Genomic DNA, 8,302 nt, shown 5'->3' with positions numbered 1-8,302 from the left:
ATCCTCCTCTTCCTCCTTCCCTTTGCAGCATCTCTGTTTCAACAGACTAACAGTTGTCACAGGAATGTCCAGAAACTGCATCTGTTCCAGGAGAAAGGGAGTTGCCATTAACATTTCCTTAAAACAATAGGTATCACCAGATGTTCTGGTCAAGAAGACAAAGATGTGTTTTAAAAGATCAGAGGGGTTGAGTCCGGTCTGGAGCCGAGTTTGGTCCTACTCGAACAGGCAAAAGCTGGGGTCTTGCCCCCGGTGACACACGGAGTGCCAGGCAGTAACCCAAACCACAGCCCTGCTCCCCCCGCCTTGCTCCAGCCGCATCCTGCCTGGAGGATGAGTCCTGAGGGCTACGGACCGTCAGCAGGTTCTGACCACAGGGTAGGGGAAAGGAGCCACGGTTTTGCTGCTCATGTCACGGTGGAGCAGTAAGAAATGTGCTTGAGTGACATATGTCACTAAGGGCAGGGCACGACAGTTTCTACTTGTCATTAACCTACCCCTCATCTCCAGCCTTACTGTAGGAGCCTTCTCCATGACAACGCCTGGAAGATGCCTGAAGACCTGTCTCCTCCAGGTCTCTGTGGTGCCCATCTCATTAAAAAAACCTTCTTTCACATTGGCTTTCTTCCCCTGTTAAGCTCCAAATCTGAATTTAATGTTCTCCACCTCCTCCAAGGTATGGTCCTGCATGGGAATCCCCACTTCTGAGGCAGGTTAGTGCAAAACCATCAGCTCTTCTGCTCATTCCTCCAAGGGGTTTGGGCTCAGGATCCCTAGCAGTGGGATAGGTCCATGGTTAGAAAACAAAGATTTTGCTTTTAGGTAAGTTTTGACCTGCCCATTTTGCAGCAAACTGTAGCTAAGTCTTTGTTTAGCTGGTTCCTCCACGCTTTGCCCAGCCTGAGTACTCCAGTCCTATTGTCTAATTGGTTCTCATTATTTTTGCTTCCTAACTCTCCTCCTATGCATTAGAGATGCCTCGCCCACCTTCCTGTTTCCTACACAGCTTACAGTTCCCCAGAAAATGGGACACTAGTGGCTGCAGCACGGACTATAACAAGGGAGAACTGCACAATGCCCATGGTGGAAAAATATTTTGAAGAAGCTCAAGGAGGAAACGATTAAGCAAGGATCTGCCTGCTGTGGGGAGTTCATTTAAACAACAGGCATGTCCTTCATAGGTCTAGCAATTTCCAAGCTACCTGCGTCCATTAGTTAATTAAACTGATTCATTATATTCTTAGTCAAAGAAGACTTGCAACAGTCACATAGAAGAAGGTGAGGAAGCAGGCTGCTGGCCTCTGCATCCCTTGCTGTGCTGTTCCAACAGGTGATGAAGATTTCTTCTCTGTGAGTAGCTGGAAATCCACTCTTCCCCAGAGAAGCAGTTTCCTTTTGTAGTTTGGGATCTCAGGTAGAATGATTTCATCCAGAGTTTTCCTAGCCTGAAGTTTTAATACATCCTAGTTGGGTATCAGCCTCCTGGTTTCACTGTCCTTGCCTCTCCCCCAGCCAGGACTCGGAGTCTCTCATGTCCCCTCTGAACGGGGTTTGACCTGGCTGTGTCACCAGCCCAGGCTCCGGCCGCAGACACCCGCGTTTCTGCTTTTGGAGGCAGCCGAGGTGCACACGGGCACGGAAAGCTGGTGGCACTGTGGTTTCGCTCATCCTGGAGGTACACCCAGTAGATGCCCAACCATCACTTAGCGTTTTACCTGGACACAGCCCAGAGGGGCTGGCAGCAAAGCCTGGGGGTGCTCAGGTGTGGGGTCCGAGCCCCCCGAGCTCACCCACCGCCGTGCAGGGTCACTGTGCTGCAGCACGGCTGTGCCTCAGGTGGAGAAGGCTCCGCTGGCTTTTCCTCATGGGCACAACACAGAAATATCCTTCTCAAACTGGAAAGAAGAAGGTAGCAGACTGGAAAGCATGGATAGGTGGCGTAGGGCAAGGCAAGGGTTAAGCACAGAGGGGAGGGGGAGGGGGCTGGCTGGCAGGAGGCAGAAGCAGACACAGATGCTGGGGTGGCTCTTCCACTGTGCTCCTCCTCAGAGCTGGGCACCCGGGACCTCGCGAGGAACAGGTGGATTTTTGTATTCATTCACCTCTGGACTCCTCCAGCCATCTAAAAAGAAATAAAAATCAGGAGCACAAGTAGCACCTTCTCCCCACAAGATACGGTGGCCACAGTCTGAGCTTCCTAAACAATCCCCCTTCCCACAGCCTGTACTCGTACCAGTTACCCCCAGCCCTTCACGCTGGGACAGCCACTGGAGCAGTGCCCTCGAGCACGGCCGGGCGGGTGGGCTCGGGAGCTGCCCCCGGGCTGGGGAAGGGGCTGCTGAGGCCCCACCAGGCCCAGGGCTGCAGCTCACGCTCCCCCTTCCCCTGCAAGTAGCCGGGCAGAGGGTGGGGGTCCCCGGGGTGCTCCTGGCCGGCATCCGTCCGTGCTCAGCTGCACGAGCGCTACCAGCCTAGAAGTGCTCGAGCCCTGTTTTGGCTGCCAAGGCTGCAAAATAGGAGGGTGTGTTGAGTTTCCTGGGGCTGGGGGGCAAAAGGAGTCCCCAGGCCTTGCCCGTAGCAGCAGCAGCAGCCCCCCAGCTTGGGAGAGGGGGGTGGCAGCCACCCAGAGACCCCTGCCTGGCAGCAGGCAGCTGGGCAGGGGGGTGGCGAGGGGAGAGCGAGTCCAAGCCCACTTGGGTGCTGCTGGTGGGAAGGTTGTGGGTCAGAGTGTAAAGTCAGCTGCTGGTTATCACCCAGGGGTTATCACCCCTCAAGTGACCAATGTCTGTCGCAAAGATCCCAGGTCTCTCTGGCCTGGGAGAGCTCATCTCACTGCGTGGTACCATCAAAGCTGCACTAAACCCCAGAAGTTTAAGGCAATATTAAAACACGGATTCTATAATATTTTAAAACGCTGTTGGAGTTTGAGTGTGCGCTTCCAACCGCTCTGCAACGTGCGGCTTGCAGGCACGGCATGGGTGCTGAGCAAGGAGGGGCGCAGCCCCCGCACCGGGCTGGGGACGTCATGGCGGGGGTGGGGAAAGCAGGGGCTGAGAAATGGGGCTCAGCCCCCTCCCCATGCTGAAGCAAGCTGCCTGTCCCATCGCCGTCTGTGTCCACAAGAGGAAGAAACCTCTTAGTGTTTTAATTCCAGAACCGGACTCTGAAAACGCATCCTCTCCTGCAACATCCGCTTGGGACCAGATAGAGCAGACCTTAAGGACATCCCTGTGCACGTGTGGCCACTCTTACAGTGTTCTGCATCTGTCAGTACTGGTGTAGACTTTCTAAAATTATTCATAGAGTTATATAAAGTTGTATAACCATCTTTCATAGATCCACTCACAAATCACCCACTGCCTTCCAAAGCTGGAACAGACCAAATGAAAAAAAATGATGGAAGAAGCGTGTTTGTTAATCTCATCTTCATACATGGAAAACTGCGATTAAATATTCTGTCCAAGGTTACCCATGCAGGCTGAGGTAGGAACGGAATCCAGACCACATACATTCCCACCGCATCGGGTGACTATCCCAGTACGAACTTCCCTTTCCAGGGAATATCCTCAGCTATATCCCTGTGTAGTCCAGTTCTTAACTTCCATAAGGTTTTGCCTTTTTATATTGCGAAGATCTATTGTTCTTGTCCCCTTCCTATGAAATCCTCAGATGAGTTGCCACATGAGTTCCTTTGTAGCCTCTAGTAGATAGAAATGAAACACACTGTATATAAGACTGTCTGGAAATCTACACTTTGAAAAGATGTTTTATTTTAAGACAAGAAAAAAATCCCTACACTTTGTGTTCCACTGTGAGTGTGAGCCCAGCACTATATTTTTGTTTTTCAGCGAAGCTTTGCTCTTGCTACCTTTTCCCTGGAGTGCAAGCAGCTAATGTGACGGTATCAGGCACTGGGAGAGCCAGGGCCACCCCAGCCACACAGCGGCAGCCGCGGTCACTTCTGCTGCCATCACTGCTCAAGCAGAAGATTTGGCATCACCGCTTTAATTATTACTTATATTTGCTGTGAACTTAGGAAGGACACCTCGCCACAAGCGAGAAGCGAGTCTTGAGCTTGGCAAGTAACTCTTCCTTACTTGCTCTAGAGACAGCAGGCCTGCTGGGACGTTCCTTTGGACATGGTCCACCAGGATGAGGCTGACATCTTCACTATTCGGATGTCCACTGATACACCAGGAGGAAAGGCTTTGGAATGTGACATGCAGGTTAGGACCTGTTACCTCTGCTTTTCCCCCCCCCCCTCTCTTCTCTGGCCAAGGAGAACAGAGCATTCAGTGCACTGTCCTGTGCACCACACCATGCAGCGGGGGCAGAAGAAAGCCGGTGAGAACAAGGGGCGCCGAGCAGCAGCCTCGTACGTGGCTACGTACAGCAGCTGAAGTCAGTATTCTGCTAGTGGGAAGCTCAACTACCTATAATTCACTTTCCCCTGAACTTTATTAATTGCTCTGAAGGAAGAAAAACTGTTAGAGGTATTCATGCCCTGTGGAACTATACAAATAACTCAGTCATACTGAAGTTGTATTTGATGCACTGTTAAAATCTTGTTGGGTTTTTTTTTGTTTTGTTGTTGTTGTTGGGTTTTTTCCTGTTTTTTTTTAAGAAACCAGCTTCTAAGCATTAACTACACAATACTGTTAAACCACAAAGTAGAAATCCAAATTGGCAGCTCCTGATGGAAGTGAGGATCCTCAACCAGGAGAAGTTCCTCTGTAAAGTAACCATGGGATGTGGCATCTGGGATTATTTCAGTGTGAACCAGATCCCCTTTTTGTTCTCTAGATGTTGCTCCTCCCTGTCCAATCCTGCACTGAATTCAGTATGGCCGGGAGAAAGGGGGAAAATGACACCCGGAGCAAAGAGCAGAAGAGAAATAGGAGCATTAGGAAAGCACATTATTAGACTGTGCAAGTTGACAAGCAGCAGAGCAGCTGCTGACAAAGGTCTCCGTTCCGTCACCATCCTGCTACAGTCCAGATCACGCCAAAATATGCCAGCAGCGCACGAGAGCCACCAAACAGTTCAGTGTTCCCCGATGGAGGCATTTGGTGCGTTTGCCGTGAGATTTGACACTATGCAATGTTTGTGAAGATCTGGGTTGCCAGGTATCACCGACGCTGATTTAGTAATGGACGTTTGGTGGTTCTTCTTTCCTGCACTGCTGCGCGAGCTGGGGCTGCTTCCACAGAACCTATAAAACATAGTGGAGCCGCTGCAAGTCATTAAAGCTTAACATCGGTTATAAACATCAGTTACCTTTAGCCACCCTTCAGGTTCTCTTTATCTCCATGAATTTACAAGGTTTCTACCAGAGAGGACCAGCTTACAGTAACTGAAGTACTATAAACAAGCATCTCTCTCATAACCTTGGGTTCACAAACCCAACCGGTACAAGACTGGCTAATCACCGTGCCGAGAGCAGGAGGAACATAGAGCGGTGCAAACAGCCCATGGTTCCTTCATCTAGAGATCTGCAACACCGTCCTCTACACACCGCTGGTCCATTGCTCTGCCCCAATGAGTTTACACATGGCTTTTTATTTGCTTTAAATGGGGGGCAAAAAAAGCCCAAACCACTAAAGACCCATGCAAGCTCCTGTGACGCATCTGTACGCAACTTGAGGAGCTCTCCGTCAGTACTTTCCTGTGGAGTAAATCTCAGAAGACAAAGATGCTGAAGCATCTTGAAAGGTCATCCAGTGGCTGTGCTGTTTACTGCTGATGCTGTGTTCAGCGTACTACAGGACTGAGAAAATTCAGCCTAGAAGTTTTGGCAGACCAAAAATTACTGAATTTGAGATGCTGTGCAGCGAACACGCATCCTGGTCCTCATCAGTACTGGGAGGAGGATGACGGCGGAATCACAGATCAGCCTGGTGGAAGTTACATCAGTACTGGTTCCTGGAGACCACGGTTCTCCATTCTCAACCCCTAATGTACCAGACACCTTCACAGTTGGAAGCTTCACCAAAAACAAATGAAAAAAAGATTTTAAAAAAGCAGACAATGGAGAAATAACTACTTTTTAGGCTTAAACAGTAATCTTACACAGGAAGCGCTGCTAGCCTTTTCCACAGTGGGAAACTTATTTCTACCACAGCCACTTGTTCTTCAAGAGCTCATTTAGAGGAAGGTTTGCAGGTTTTAGTTAAAGAAGATGATCTTTAATGTTTTGCTGAATAAATTTGGTTAATTTGAATGTGAAAGTTGTCTGCTATTACATACCAAAGATGTAACCCTCAGTTGCTACCATGATTCTGTGTAAGGTGGTCCCTCGCTTCCTCATGAAATTCCACAGACCCACGTAAGCGGCTCACAGCCTTTCCTACGATACTGGTGTATCTGCCAGCTTTTTAAATGAATGTTTTAGCTTGTGTATCCAAAACAGAAAGAGAAATATTAAGGCTTGTTTGTTCCAGTTTAACAACAAATTTAACCCAAACTTAGGGTGCGTGATGATGGTATTTTTAGTGCTGTCTGGACACCCTACTGACCTTTTTAAGGGAAACCGCTGTTTACCTAAACTTGATCAAAGTATTGTATTTACAGATCTGTATGAAATATAAAAAAAAACCCCAGAACACATTCCTCTGCTGAACCTAACAGTCCTTACCTGTCTGTAGACAGAGGCAGTCCTCCCCAAAATACTTCATGCAGAAGTAAAATGTAAGCAATGCCAGGAATGATGTCTGCGGGTGCTGCAGATGGCACGGCCCAAGCCTGCATTTCGTGTTCTTTACGTTGCTGGTTTCAAAGACAAGTGTGCCGACTGCCTGCATCAGGAAAATTTGTTCACATCACCTGCCCAACCCAAAACGTTGCTCTTGTAGGAAGCAACAGAAAACGTTTATCCCAGATTTTCCTTCTCTGGTCCAGAGTGTTCACGTTAGTTTGAGGACGGCCGCGGCTGAACAGAGTAGAGCGACAGTAAGGGGTGGTGCGGTGGTGCAAGTACACAACGGTTGTCCCTTGTGAAGCCACGCAACAGGAGGTGCTTCTCCAGCAACGTTCTTTAGCTGACTGGGTCACAGCTCTTCCGTGCCACACAGCACCAGCCAAACGCTTTGGCAAGTACTGCAGGACGGAGGGCTTAATGTCATTAGACGTGAAGTACAGTTATATAGGACAAACGACAAACTCCACTGTATGCACATCAACTTTATACGCACACGCTCACAAGCTACTTTGACCCAAGGTGGCAATCAGTATGTCTCTAACTGTTGTCACCGGGTGCAAATTTTCCATTACAGAGTCTCGGGCTAGCCTGTGTAGCAGCTGTCGTGAACTTCTTGTAGCCACTTTGAAACATTTGGGAACACACTATGTTTAAGAGCAAGTATTATCTTGCATTCTATATCCTCAGCCTAGAACTGAGGCTACATGAAAACCCAGATGAACTATGAGGTCTGTCTATACAGTTAGCATTTAAACATTCCCTACAATCCAACTGCAAACTTAATTTGTGCTAGTATACAATAAGCTTAACCCTAGGTTTTGTTACTTGGGTTGACTTTTTTTTTTTTACATTGTTTTAGAACTTTAGTATTTAATCAGAGTTCTGACTATGCTTAAATTCCTCACCTAGAACACAAGAAAACACAAAAATTACTAGAGAAAGTGTGTAACTGTTTAACTAGCTGCGTTTAGCGACACGGTATGAGTTACCCAGGCTATTCCATTTCATAAACAGGATCAGGAGCTTATATAAATGGTGTTCCCAAATCCCTTTCCAACAGAGACAAGGCTCCCATCCTTGCAAAGAACGCAAGCCACAGAAGTTACAGAAAACTGCTAACGCAGACCTCTGCCCAACTGATCTTGGGTTTAAAAAAAAAAAAAGCAGCTGCCTACCCAAATGAGGAAACGGTTACAAATTATCCTTCCCTTTTCGGGATTGACAGTTTTAGAAACAGTCATTTAGGCCTAACAAATACATTACATACATGTACAAGTATGTCCAACGCAGTAAGAACTACCACTTTCACTCGTTGGACTGCATCACACCAGCCAACATGAAGCACAAAATGCACCACGTTGAGACAGCGCTGCCGCCACTTACAATTTGTACGGACTCGTGACAAATGGGACTGTTAGGCTGATCAGTCCGACTGTTGGAAGAAACAATCTCCCAGACGAGGGCCGAGAGCCTCCTTCCCCGGCTTTAGCTTCCAGGCAACCGACCTGCTGAAGGGCTCAGCTGACAGCCACGACTCCTCACCCCTTGGCAATTACAGGCCACAAATGCCACAATGGCAAGCGGCAGCCACCTCTCCCTCGCTGC

This window comes from Falco naumanni, chromosome 4, assembly GCF_017639655.2.
Source record: "Falco naumanni isolate bFalNau1 chromosome 4, bFalNau1.pat, whole genome shotgun sequence".
NCBI classification, from domain to species: domain Eukaryota; kingdom Metazoa; phylum Chordata; class Aves; order Falconiformes; family Falconidae; genus Falco; species Falco naumanni.
Note: the sequence above shows the minus strand (reverse complement) of the source record.